Source organism: Mesoplodon densirostris, chromosome 14 (genome assembly GCF_025265405.1).
Source record: "Mesoplodon densirostris isolate mMesDen1 chromosome 14, mMesDen1 primary haplotype, whole genome shotgun sequence".
NCBI classification, from domain to species: domain Eukaryota; kingdom Metazoa; phylum Chordata; class Mammalia; order Artiodactyla; family Ziphiidae; genus Mesoplodon; species Mesoplodon densirostris.
The window spans coordinates 19,450,381-19,464,134 of NC_082674.1; the positions used below are offsets into that span (position 1 = coordinate 19,450,381).

Consider the following 13,754-nt stretch of genomic DNA (forward strand, 5'->3'; position numbering starts at 1 on the left):
TAACTGTGACTGTAGTCTCAAATGGACTTAACTCTAATTCTGTTACTCATTCATAGACTTCCGTCAATGTAGGCTTCCGTGTTTTAATTGGAAATGACCTTGGAAATCATCTGCTCCAGTATCCTTATTTTACAGATAGCAAAAACTGAGATCCTAAGAAGTTGTCCTATACCTGATGTCACAAGAGCAGGTTAGTGGCGAATCCTGCTGTCAGGCATAGAGGCATTTACTTATGAAGTCTACCTGTAAGGTCTCGCCCAATATATCTGCAGCTCTAAGTAGGACTTCTTAGAAATCTAAAGAAACAACTGAAGGGGAGAGAAGCATTAAATCTAGATTCTAATTTAAATCTGCTACTGATTATCTTTGTGATTTTTAGTAAGTGTACCATTCTTCGATAAACAGAGCTGAGAATCTAGAAGATAAATTAAGCTTGTAAGGATGACTGTAGACTAAATTCCAGATATTTGCTTCATTTCCTGGTAAATGTGCGGTTATTCAAGTAAACACAGTGGTATATTCACAATCCCTGAGTAATCTGTAAGTGAAACACTGGAGAATCCAGAATCCATGTTGCTGTAAGTGGGGTATATAAATGTGTGTCAATGTTTTTCTTTTGTGAATTGTACAAACTGTAATTTATAATAAAAAGATCCAATCTATGACTTCATGAGCTAATGAGAAAGCCTTCCTTAAGAAAATTAAATTAAAATTAAATATTATTTAACTAAAAATACAAAAACGGAATTCACGAGAAACTGGGGCCATTTTACTTCTATATTCCTGATTAGGGATATTGCCATCACAATTGGAGCAGAGTCATTATTTTCCTTAAATTTAGTACTGCAAAGGCCTCTCCCTTTATTTCATCAGGAAATAATCATAGAATTTCTTCTTGCTAGTTCCCCAGGGAACCATTTTAGACAAGAGGAATCCTAACGGCAGCCTGTACAAAAAAATCTACACATTGGAACCTCTATTGTGAGAGCAGATATTAGTATCTGTGTGGCTTATTCTGTAGATGATTTGTAAAACCTTAACACCAGTATCAGTTGCATGTGTTTAATTAATCTCTACAGAATTGTAAGTTGTTTCTTCTTTCCCTCTGTGATAAGTCAGGCCCCTCTACTTTCTTTCCTTTTACATTGGAAAAACATTTTTTTTCTTAGCAATATAAAATAATGAGCAAATTTATGTTGTAGCTTAATAGATTTAACTCATCTTAATTATAAATTAAGATGCAATGAGACTGTGTTCAACTCTTAAAATACATGATTGCTATTTAATCTTTCAGAAATTTAAACCATTTTAGCAAGTAAATATTTTGTATTTAGTTTATATTTTTATTGAAGGCCTATCTCCAAATGGATTGTCCAAATAAAGAAAATCAAAAGGAACACGTTTGTTTAAATGTGGAATTCTAAGTAAATATTTTTATTACAGTTGGTTCATTAGAATTGAGATTGACATACAATTATAATGGTTTTGGGTATCACTTATCTGGAACTCTGATTTACCAGCATAGTTTAATTATCTAAGCTAGTAGTTTTCAGTTCTTCAAAACCATGTTTCTCTTTGGTAGTCATAAAAGTAATCAATTCCTCTTTACTATTATTTGAAATTTAAAATAAATTTAATTTGTTTTTAAAAAATCAAAAGATTTAGGTACAAAGTACTGCTTTGTTTTCAAACTTATTAACATGTCCCCAATTTATTGAATTCTGTTTAAACTTACAGAAGTTTCTGAGTTCCATGGACCACTTCAGAGGGTCATTAAACTTTCCTGACACTATACACAAAGTTTTGTACATGTGAAAATTCTTTTGAGGTAAAGTGTCTAGCTTTTATTGAAGTCTCAAAGCTGTCCATCACCCAAACAAGGTTCAAAACCATTTTTATAAGGCTTCTGAAGCTTCTTGCCTTCTGAAGGGATAATGAAGGTAAATCTGCTTTGCTTTCTATAGAATCTTGAGTGACCAACCTCCATTTTTCACAGGTGAGGAAACTGAAGCTCCTGGAAGTTAAATGACTTACACAAGAATATTGTATCAATAGTTTAATCCTTTTTAAATTAACAGGGGTCCCTCTGGGACTCTTGTGGCATCTTGATTTCTTAGGGCCTTTTTAGCCTTGTGGCCTCTGCCCAGAGATTGTTGAGCTTTCAGCTGGGCAGCAAGGTATTTGAATACAAAGCTTTTATGGGTGTGATAGAGATCTCTCATAATTTGTTCCAATTATTTCATGAAATATTAGTGTGATACTAGTTATATAGTTTCTTAGAGGGAATCTGTATGGAGGGCCCCTAAAGCACCAAAGGAAAATCTCTAAGTCTTCATAAAAAAACTATACCTTTGGCAATGTCCATATTGAAGTAGAATTTAGGAGCAAGGTCATGAGACTTCAGGCTACAGAAATTTCAGGCCTGTGAACCTTTCGTTAATTCATTTAACAGATGTTTACTGTGTGCCTACTATAGGGATATAGGTTTTACTAGTTGATAAAGAATACTTGTGGTAAAGTATGAGATTGTGTTCATTTAATAATATCACCAGTTTAATTAATGTTGGAAGATGTTTTTCTAATTACTAACCCAAAGGGAAAAAAATCATACAATAATATAGACAGCAACTTTTATATAATAGTCATTAGTATGCTAATCTGATAGAGTTATGAAACATTATAAATTCTCAGACTACTGGGAATTAAGGAGATCGCCTTATTTAAATACAAGAACAAAGCAAAAAAAAAAAAGATTTGTTTCATTTACCATTTTTCACTATCTAAGATTTAACTATTCTTTTTTTTTTTTTTTGTAAAAACAGGTACAAAGTTTATTATTAGACACATAGCACAATAACAAGTGGGAGAACACGCAGAGAAACAGTTTGTTTAGTGAAGATAGAAGCAAGGCAGGGATGCACACCTGTAGAGGAAGGGTGTGGGCATCCTCCCTAAAGAGGAGGAGCACAGTAAAGAGGCGGTGAAGTCACTTATATAGGGCAGTTCTTCCGGGTCTTTGTTTACCTTCGGCCAATTATCTGGTTTCTTTTTCCGCACCTGACGTGCTCTAGGACGCTCCCCAATGCATGTGAGCAACTTTTTTCCAAGATGGATTACAGCCCAGAGGCCTTAGCATGGCTTTAGCATCACATATTATGGGGTGGTGCCCCCTCCTTTTTGACCCCTAAGGTGCAACGTTTCCCTTGCCCCAAGGATAGGAAATGTATGACCTCTTGATCTTTTAACAGGGTTTAGTCCCACTCTGTCCCTGCCATAAAAATGTCCAATGTCTGGTTATTTACCCTATTTCTGTTGCTGGTTTTTATATCGAGGTGCAGATCTCGAAATACAGACAGGAGTCGGGTCATAAATATGTAGTCCTGGAGCCCGTTTGTCTCTTGCTTCAGGAAGTGTAAACAGGGGGCTGGTAATGAATGTCCGGCCTGGAGCCCATCTTCTCACCCCAGGAAGTGTGAACAGGAGGCCAGTTGTAAATGTCTAGCCTGGAGCCTATCTATCTCCTTCCTCAAATCCCCCCTGAGAGATGTGAATCCCAATAAATCTTTATTGGGAGGATGAAGGGCAAGGTCTGTCTTCTCCAGCTTCCTCATGTTGGCATGGGGCTCGTAGGCCCTCCCTAGTTGGGGTCAGAGAGCTCTTCTCCTGTCTCATTAAGGGGCCCATGGTGACTTCTCTTGTTATTCCGAGGAGTAGCTGGAAGCTCTGCATCACCGTCATCTTGAAGTGAAACTATTGTAATCTGGAAGAGACAAACTTAACAAGTAGATTAAAAAGGCAAGGGCCAAAGATCAGTAAAAGAAATATTGGGGCCCAAGCAGGAGTAAGAACCAGGTTACATTTGATAGCATTACTTTAACTGTAGTCCAGATAGTGTTAGCACTTGGGTTACCCTGTCCAAAGGAATGAAGCCATTGAGCATAGTCATATAACTTTTTGACGTCTTTTTCTACTAACCCAGTGTTATTGATGTAGGTATAACAGACCTAGTTAGAAGTAGTTGGAGGAGTGACAACCTGAATGTTAATAGAGAAAATAGATCTCATTTCTTTTCAGGAGATAAAGCCTGAAACCCAGTCTGGACCTGGCACTTCGGGGTGACTTGTAGCCAGGTAGCCAGTTGTCTAGTTTCATCTAAGTAGGTTTTAACTTTTAATGTGGTATTAACACATAGATAACAGGTGCTATTGGCCTGAAATTTTTCTCCAAAAAAATAGCCAAAGCAGACGTTACCATTAATGACGTTAGTGTTTTTCTAGGTATGAGAAGATGTAAGAATTTGGGCTCATAACATCTTTTTCTGAAAATATCTAACTATCTGAAGGCCTGTCCTGCCAGTTTTTCCCAGAGCACAGAGGGCCTCATTTCTGATCTCCACCCTGAGCTCCTTTCAGGGCGTGTTGAAGGTCAGCAGCTGCAGTGGCCATGATTTAGTCCTTGTAGAGGTAGATGGCAAGTGTCAGTTTCCATTCGGCAGGGCCCCTTCATGGTCATAAGTTTAACCATGGTTTGGGGGGCATTTCATGGCCATTTTGTTCCATGGTGCGAGGAATGCTCACTCCCAGGTCTGGCGAAGATTTCGTTGACAGGCCACTCAATGTGCTGTTACTCGACTAGCTCTGTTAACAGTAGTCCAAAACCTCTGGACCACCTGTCTTACTAATCCCTTATGGTCCAGGTAAATATTCCCTCTTGTTGCTTCTTCCCATATCTAGAGTTACACTATTACAGTCATTGATTTCATATGGAACTATATATCATTATTTGATCAGAGGCTCAGTTACACATGTGGTAATGTAATAAACAACAATTTTGTAAAACAGGCAATATAGAAAACAATATAGCCAGCAGTATTAGTAAGGTCATAAGTACGAATTTAAGTCAGGAACTTCCATTAGTTGTAGCCCAGTATATACCCAGGTTATCTGACTTAGTCTGTTCTGTTCCAGCCCTTGTCTTTCAGGGAAATTGTATATTGGCATTGTTCATAAGGCATTTAGCCCAATTTTCTAGTGTAACTAGACTGATTATCCTTAGTATGATTTAATTGTTCCCAGCATAAAGGAGCTGATAAAGCTGCTGGGAACCTAAGAGTTTCCAATCTCAGGAGGGAGCAGATAGAAAGGTGAATATTTTAATTTTACCCACAGGTGTAGATTACCAAACTGTTGTAAACCATAAGTAGCTTGAGGAGAGGAGCTTCTTTATATCTTGAACTCCCAGGTTTCGGCACCATCTGATCTCGGAGAGGCAGCAGTGAGTGGTGGCGTGAAGCGAGATCTTAATTCCCTGCCCAGGAATTGAACCTGGGTAGCCTGGATGAAAACTAGGAATCCTAGCCACCACACCCCCTGGCTTTTGCCCCCCAGTGAAAAATGCATTTCTCATGGAGGCAAAACTGTAAAAACAGGTACAAAGTTTATTATTAGAGACATAGCACAACAACAAGTGGGAGAGCACACAGAGAAACAGTTTGTTTAGTGAAGATAGAAGCAAGGCAGAGATGCACACCTGTAGAGGAAGGGTGTGGGCGTCCTCCCTAATGAGGAGGAGGAGCCTACTATTCTTAAGTTAATGTTTTTTTTTTAATGTTTAATTTCAGTGGTCATATTTTACATTGTGAACATAGTTCTTGAATTTTTATATTACTTGGTAAGGTAAGGTAGCATAGTTGGAAGTGTAAAAGGTACAGCAAATTCATTGGAAGTATCCTTAAATGAACTTAAATTCCAATCGCTTTTCATATATACTTAAGATGCTTTCAAAATAAGGATTTTATGATTTAATATACATTTCAAAGAACTAAAGACTAATCCCATTTTACAATATTCATTTTACATAGTATGCTTGAGATTTATGAACTGTGAGATTCTATGTGTGTCTTTCCAATTCCAGTTAATCAGATTGGCTTTTCAAACTGGAACAAGATTCTTCAACATTCTAAATCTTACTCTTTTAAGATTCCTTAGCCAGTTCAGTTCCTTTTTTTTTTTTTCATAAGTTTATTTATTTATTTTTGGCTGTGTTGGGTCTTCGTTTCTGTGCGAGGGCTTTCTCTAGTTGCTGCGAGTGGGGGCCACTCTTCATCGCGGTGCACGGGCCTCTCACTATCGCGGCCTCTCTTGTTGCGGAGCACAGGCTCCAGACGCGCAGGCTCAGTAGTTGTGGCTCACGGGCCCAGTTGTTCCGCGGCGTTTGGGATCTTCCTAGACCAGGGCTCGAACCCGTGTCCCCTGCATTGGCAGGCAGATTTTCAACCACTGCGCCACTAGGGAAAAGCCCCTCAGTTCTTACAAAGTAATCACTTCAGAGGAATATTAATGTAGTATTTGTATTGTGTTTGTTTTCACATTCTGTTCTTTTTAAATGTTTTTACTCTATTTCTATATGTTTACGGTATGTAATTGATTTCCAAGGGTGATTATATGATGAACAATATTTTAGTTAATAGGCAGTTAAGATTCCGTTGATGCAGAAGCTTTAGTTATGTATGTGTCCCTTCCCTGTGCTCCCATGAATAGTGTATCATGAGCTCAAAACGTCATGATGTTTATTGCATTTTTTTTTTTTTTTTTTTTTTTTTTTTTTTTTGCGGTACGCCAGCCTCTCACTGCTGTGGCCTCTCCCGTTGCGGAGCACAGGCTCCAGACACGCAGACTCAGCGGCCATGGCTCACGGGCCTAACCGCTCTGCGGCATGTGGGATCTTCCCAGACCGGGTCACGAACCCCTGTCCCCTGCATCGGCAGGCGGACTCTCAACCACTGCCCCACAGGGAAGCCCTATTGCATTATTTTGTTTGTTTCTTCAGCTAAACTTCCCCCACCCCCAAGTCCTTGAGGATAGGGATCTAGATCAACTTTGAATCTTCAGAATGTAGCACACAGCAGACACTATATTTTTAAATGAATAAATTGATTGAGGGGCATGAGGGACCTGGCTTTGTGTCCCCTATAGTCACCAAACAAGACTTTAAACTCTGGGGCACTATATTAGTCAGGGTTCTCCAAAGAAACAGAATCCATAGGATGTGTGTTTGTGTGTCTGTGTGTGTGTGTGTGTATTAGAAGAGAGAGATTGATTGATTGATTGATTTTAAGGAGTTGGCTCATGCAATTATGGGAGCTGGTAGGTCTGAAGTTTGCAGAGTAGGCTGGCGGGGTGGAGACCTGGAGAAGAGTTGATGTTGTAGCTCAAGTCTAAAGGCAGTTTCCAGAGAGAATTACCTCTTCCTTGGGGGACTTCAGTTATTTTTCTCTCAAGGCCTTCAAGTGATTGGATGAGGCCTACCCGCATTATGGAGGATAATTTGCTTTATTCACAGTCTCCTGATTTAAATGTTAATATCATCAAAAAAAACCCAAACAAACCAACCCTTTACAGCAACATCCAGACTGGTGTTTGACCATATATCTGGGCACTGTGGCTTAGCCAAGTTGACACGTAAAATTAACCATCATAGGTACCAAGTAAGTAATTAATTTCATTGGGGGAAAAAAGATTCTGTAGTATTTTCATAAATGAAATTAGCTATGAAAAAAATTGAAATTAGTATAAGGAATATTAACAAGTTAAAATTAAAAAGAAACGTGCATGGCTATGGCCAAGAATATATTTGTATAATATAATTTTTATATTTAAGTGCAGCATAGGAAAACAAAGCATATGAACAAGTATTACATAATATATATTAGAAAATTTTCAGGAAACAGTGATCAGAATGGGATTAAAGGCAAGTATTCTTAAAGAATATGAATTTTGATCAAATTTTGAAGAAAGTGTACAGCTATGCATATCTATGGAGTTGGGGCATAATCCCAATAAGTAGAATACCAAAACGTTATGAGAGGCTTGGAGAAGGAAAGACAGGGAAAAACTGAAGGAGGGCCTTGAATATACATTTTATATTTGTTTAGCTAGGCAATTAAAAAAAAAAACTTCTGAGAGTTAATTAGGAGGGAAGTAATTAAATAAAACATTTCTTAAAGATACTGTTCTGCATGTATTAATGGACTACAGTGGTTTCTAAGCCTAAGCATGGGATGTGAGAACCTGGACAAAGATTTATAAATAGAAAGAGAATCCAGATCTCTTAGAGATTGATCAAGGAATTGACAGAACTTTGTGATTTAATGTTGGAGACAAATATGAGAGAGATATACTAATTTTGTCTAAATTGGCAGTCTGGTGCCATAAGAATGATGTTGTTAATTTTGACAGTGATGTGGAAATATAGAAAATGGGCAGGTAGAATATGGTGAATGTTACACACATATGACTCAAGGGATGTTCAATACGGTAAAAGTTACTATATCACTGTACTATAATATTCTAATACTCTACTCTGAGGCATAAAATATAGTACCTTCTTATTAAGGAATTTTATTCTACTTGGTGAAACCAGCATACTTTTATTATAAACTTTATAGTGTGAAATTTAATATTTGAAGATATCAGACATGAAATTACTGGTAAATCATCTCTTAGTATCTACTGTGACAAAGACAATGAAAACTGTAGAAGTTCAAAGTGTTTGGGTATTTAAGCGTATTCCTATTTTCTGGGAAGGATTTATGGCAGATATCAGATTTAAGCTCCCATAGATAGGATTTGCAATGTTTTACATAATGGGGCTAATGGGGGCAAGCAGAAAGCCCCACATGTTGGATGCTTAGCTATGGCTAAAATGTACTACGTGTTTTAAAATAAAACTTTGTTAATTTGGATATCTTATAACTTATACACAACCCTTTAATCTGCTTATTATATATAATCATTTTTATATGACCTGCAGCTGTAACATCAGTCAGTTGTATAATTTACCTTTTTTTCTTTCACTCGCCATTCTCTTTAGTTTGTCAGTCTCAAAAATCCAGGAAAATGTTGGTCACTTCTTGAGGGTAGCATTGAGATTATCTGTTATTTCCCTTTGGTCATTGTTTATTTTGTCATCACACTGTGTTGTGTGATGATGTGTGATGTGTGCCTTTGTTTTCATTACTTTGCTTTGTCCATAGTCCTAAGAGTGGTATTAATTGGGATGTTTCTTGGTCCAGAGCCAAGTATTCCTACTGTTGTCATTGTGCTTGAGCCTACCTTCTCTTGCTTTCTTTCCAGATAGGAGCTTCTTTGAATGGTGGTATTTCTTCCTGTGCCTGCTTCTCAAGCCCCATCCTAATTTCTCTTCTCCAAACCTTATTGCCTCTTACTGTTATCACTGCCATGGTAAATCTCTTCTTTGGATTGCATTTATAGCAGTTTTTATGATATGCATAGAATTTGAATTACAGAAATAAAACTGTATTTTCTGTACCTCAGTTAATATTGGGTATCTCAGTTTTCATCAAGTCAGATAATTTTCTTAACAAGTTGTCAATGTTTTCAGGGTTTCAGTACAAGTTATCATCTTGCAATACAAAAATGATATCTGGTATTGTTAAGGTTTGTCACAAAGTTACTGGAGATGGAATATTTAAAATATCATGCAATATACATGGAAAACTTCCCATAATTCTATAGCTTCAATATTTAAAAAATAATACTGTTTATTTATAATCAGTCAATGAAGGTGCACTTTAAACAATACTGGGAGAAAACGATTTAATAGCTCCTGAACATCCTAATACCACTTCTTTCCCTGACAGTTTTATTAATTGGAATTCCTCTGGAGATCATTCTGTGGAAAACAACTCCTCCCTCCTCCCACCTTTACCTAAGAGGTCAGAATACAAGTATTCCTTCCTTTGCATGTACTTTAATCTTGCTTAGAGTTATTATGTCTTCCCCCCTTAATTGTTCATTGTTACTACTTCTGTAGTTTCAAAAAATACCCACTATAATTAAAATTCAGGAAGAGCATTGAGACTTCAATGGAGCTGTCAGTTGTTATATTAATTACAATTTACTGAATGGCCATATGATTGAGGAAGAATAGGAACAAGTAATTTGATGGTTAACTGGTACAATTTTTTTTTTACAATTTTTAAATAAACTCTAAATTCTTTACTACATTTATGTGATAACTAGTACTTTCTTGAATAGTAGTTCTCTAGGTAAGCAAGACAATGTATTTTGGTTAATAAGGAAATAAGAAGTGTTATTTGAATATTTGAAAATATTTAGGTTATTCTCCATAAAATACTATTCTGTAATCTCCTTAGTCCATTTGATAAAAATTTATTGCCCTCCGTTAGAAAGTAGATATAAAAATATTGTTTAGTATGTTAATATGAACCAAGCAGTAGCATGTATACCAGCCTAAGAAATGGAATTTTACCAATACAATGGAAACTCCCAGTGTAAACCTATCTCAACACATTCCTCTTTTTGTCTCCTTCTAAATGTAAACACTATACTGAATTTTGTGAGTGTTATTTTTTTAATTTAAAAATATAAGTTTTACATATATATCTACGCCTAAGTAATATAGCCTATTAATTTATTTATTTTTGAACTTTATAAAAAATGGTATATTGTATGTATTCTTCTTAAGATCTACTTTTAAGTTAAGATTCATTTACATTGCTCTATAGGACATTTATTTTCATGGCTAGATATGAATACGTGAGGAATTACTTTATCATTAATTGACACATTTGTTTTTTCTATTATGAACAATACTTCAATGAGTATTTTTACAGATGTCTTATGGTATACATGCACAGAAGCATCTCTACCTAGGAGTAGAATTGCTGGGTCATAGAGTATATGCACATTCAGTTTTTTGTTTGTTTGTTTGTTTTTGCGGTACACGGGCCTCTCACTGCTGTGGCCTCTCCCGTTGCGGAGCACAGGCTCCGGACGCACAGGCTCAGCGGCCATGGCTCACGGGCCCAGCCGCTCCGCAGCATGTGGGATCCTCCCGGACCGGGGCACGAACCCGTGTCCCCTGCATCGGCAGGCGGACTCTCAACCACTGCGCCACCAGGGAAGCCCGCACATTCAGTTTTAATGCTAAATTATTTTTCAGTTTGTGACACAGGATGGCTAGATGTACACTAAAAATTTCCTCTTCTTCCTGGGCACAGAGTTAGGTTGTATTTTCCACCTCCCCTGCATTAGGAATCGCTTAAATGATTTCCAGTCTGTAGAATGTGAGTAGAAGTAATATATGCCACTTTCAGGCTTGGCCCACAAAACCCTGCTGTGTATGATCATCTCTGTTTCTCTTTTCCCATCTTCTGGCCAAGTTTTGTTTCTTCCAAACCAATTCTTTCACCCCCTGTTATATATACTGTGCTAGAAAGACCTGTATAAGTGGAATAGAGGTGGTGATTGATGAGTGTCCTTGTCTCGTTTCTAATTTTAAAGTGTATGCTTCAGATATTTCACAATTATCTACAATATTTTCTGGGTTCTCTAGATACCCTTTATAAAGTAAGGTGGTTCTTAGGGCCTCCCTGGTGGCGCAAGTGGTTGAGAGTCCGCCTGCCGATGCAGGGGACACGGGTTCGTGCCCCGGTCTGGGAGGATCCCATATGCCGCGGAGCGGCTGGGCCCGTGAGCCGTGGCCGCTGAGCCTGCGCGTCCGGAGCCTGTTCTCCGCAGCGGGGGAGGCCACGACAGTGAGAGGCCCGCATACCGCAAAAAAAAAAAAAAAAAAAAAAAGTAAGGTGGTTCTTAAAAATTTTAAACATTTTTCTAAAACTTTTATCAGGAATGTTGAATTTAATTAGATGTTTTACCAGTAACTATAGAAATGATCATTTGGGTTTTCTCCTTTGATCTGTTAATTTTGTGAATAATATTTATATCTTTGTAATGTTAAATCACACTTGTATTCCTAGCATAAACTCAGATAGATAACTTTTCCATTCATTTGTTAATAACAGTATCTTTCACTAGCTATATTTTTTTGGGATTCTTAGTTTGGATATAATAAGGGTATCATGGATATAACTAAGTGTCTAGTAAGGATATAACGACTTTTTAAAAAAAATACGTTTATTTATTTTTGGCTGCATTGGGTCTTTGTTGCTGCGTGTGGGCTTTCTCTAGTTCCAGTGAGCGGGGGCTACTCTCCTTGCGGTGTGCAGGCTTCTTATTGCGGTGGCTTCTCGTTGCGGAGCATGGGCTCTAGGTATGTGGGCTTCAGTAGTTGTGGCACGTGGGCTCAGTAGTTGTGGCTCACGGGCTCTAGAGCACAGGCTCAGTAGTTGTGGCGCATGGGCTTAGTTGCCCCATGGCATGTGGGATCTTCCTGGACCAGGGCTCGAACCCGTATCCCCTGTATCGGCAGGCGGATTCTTAACCACTGCGCCACCAGGGAAGTCCTTAGTTTTTCCTTGTTTTTATGGCCTTGACAGTCTTGCGGAGTACTGACCAGGTATGCTATAGAATATCTCTCTATCTGGGTTTGTCTCATGTCTTTCTCATGATCAGACTGGGATTATGAGAAGAATATCATAGATGAGAAGTGCCCTTCTCATCACACCATTTCTGGGGGTACATGATATCCACCATATCACTGATGATGTTAAGTTAACCTTCATCATGTGATTAAGTAGTATTGCCAGGTTTCTCCACTATGAAGTCCTTATTCTTTTTTCCCTACTTCATTTTTTGGAAAAGAGTTCCTAAGTCACAAGTCTGTAAATTAAGCTTCACTTCATAGAAGGAGGAGGAGTTTCATGTATTTTTTGGAATCCTTCTGTAAGAAGAATTCTTCTCCCATTTATTTAGTTAGTTAGTTAGTTATTTACATCAATATGTCCTAGGTTAGTTTTAATGCGTTATAGCTTTTAAGAATTTACCTATTTCATTTAAGTTTTTGAATCTATTAGTAAAAGGTTTTCCATAATATCCTCCTATTTAATGTTTGCTTTCTCTATAGTTACACTTTCCTTTTCCTTTTCATTTTTTAATTTTTTAATTTTAATTTTATTTTATTTTGGTCGCACCATGCGGCATGTGGTATCTTAGTTTCCCAGCCAGGGATTGAACCCATGCCCCCTGCAGTGGAAGCGCGGAGTCCTAACCACTGGACCGCCAGGGAAGTCCCTCCTTTTCATTTTTAATAATTAACATGTAACTTTTTCTTTCTTAACCTCATCAGGAGAATCTTATTACTCATTTTAAAGAACTAACTTATGGTTTTATCACTCTCTTTATTGTGTTTTTTTCCATTTCATTAATTTATGCTTTAATATTTCTTCCTTTTCACCTTTTTTCTTTAGATGGGGTGGTTATTTTTTTAGTTAGACATTTAGCTCATTAATTTTCAGTCATTCTTCTTTCCTAATAAAAGCATTTATGAGAATACATCTCTGAGTATAGCTTTCACAACATTTTATAGTTTTGAAATGTAGTATTTCTTTATTGTTTCATTCTTAGTTTAAAATTTTTTGTTATTTCTTGAGTTGTGAGTTATTTAGAGATATAATTTAAAATTTTCAAGTGTATGGCAATTTTATGTTTCTTTTTGACTTTTATTTCTTTGCATTGTGATCAGAGAATATAGTCTTTCTGATAGTGATCGTTCCGTTCTTTCTTCCATGTCTCTTAACCTCTCTTTCGTATTTTTCATTTCTCCATGACTTTGTAGATGATTTTGTCATTTCTGTCTTACAGTTTACTGACTCCATTCAGTATGTTTTAGTTGTTATTTAACATTGTGATTTTACTTTTAATGTTTTTCAGTTCTAGCAGTTCCATTTGGCTTTCTTTCAGATTTACCTGTTCATTTTTTATATTCTCTTGAATCTTACTGATGTTTACAATTCACTCTTTTCTTTCGCT

At 37.1% G+C, this 13,754-nt stretch overlaps 1 protein-coding gene across 12 annotated transcripts in view; it reads left to right on the forward strand.

Moving 5' to 3' along the window:
* Nucleotides 1-13,754, forward strand: part of NCOA1 (nuclear receptor coactivator 1) — a 264,878-nt gene that overhangs the window by 111,888 nt on the left and 139,236 nt on the right. The window contains exon 1 of one of the 12 annotated variants that reach the window (XM_060116869.1): nt 9,710-9,736. The exons of the other annotated variants lie outside the window; for them this stretch is intronic. The gene's annotated coding sequence lies outside the window, so the exon portion shown is untranslated. Of the gene's footprint in view, nt 1-9,709; nt 9,737-13,754 lie in introns of those variants that run through there. 12 annotated transcript variants of the gene reach the window in all.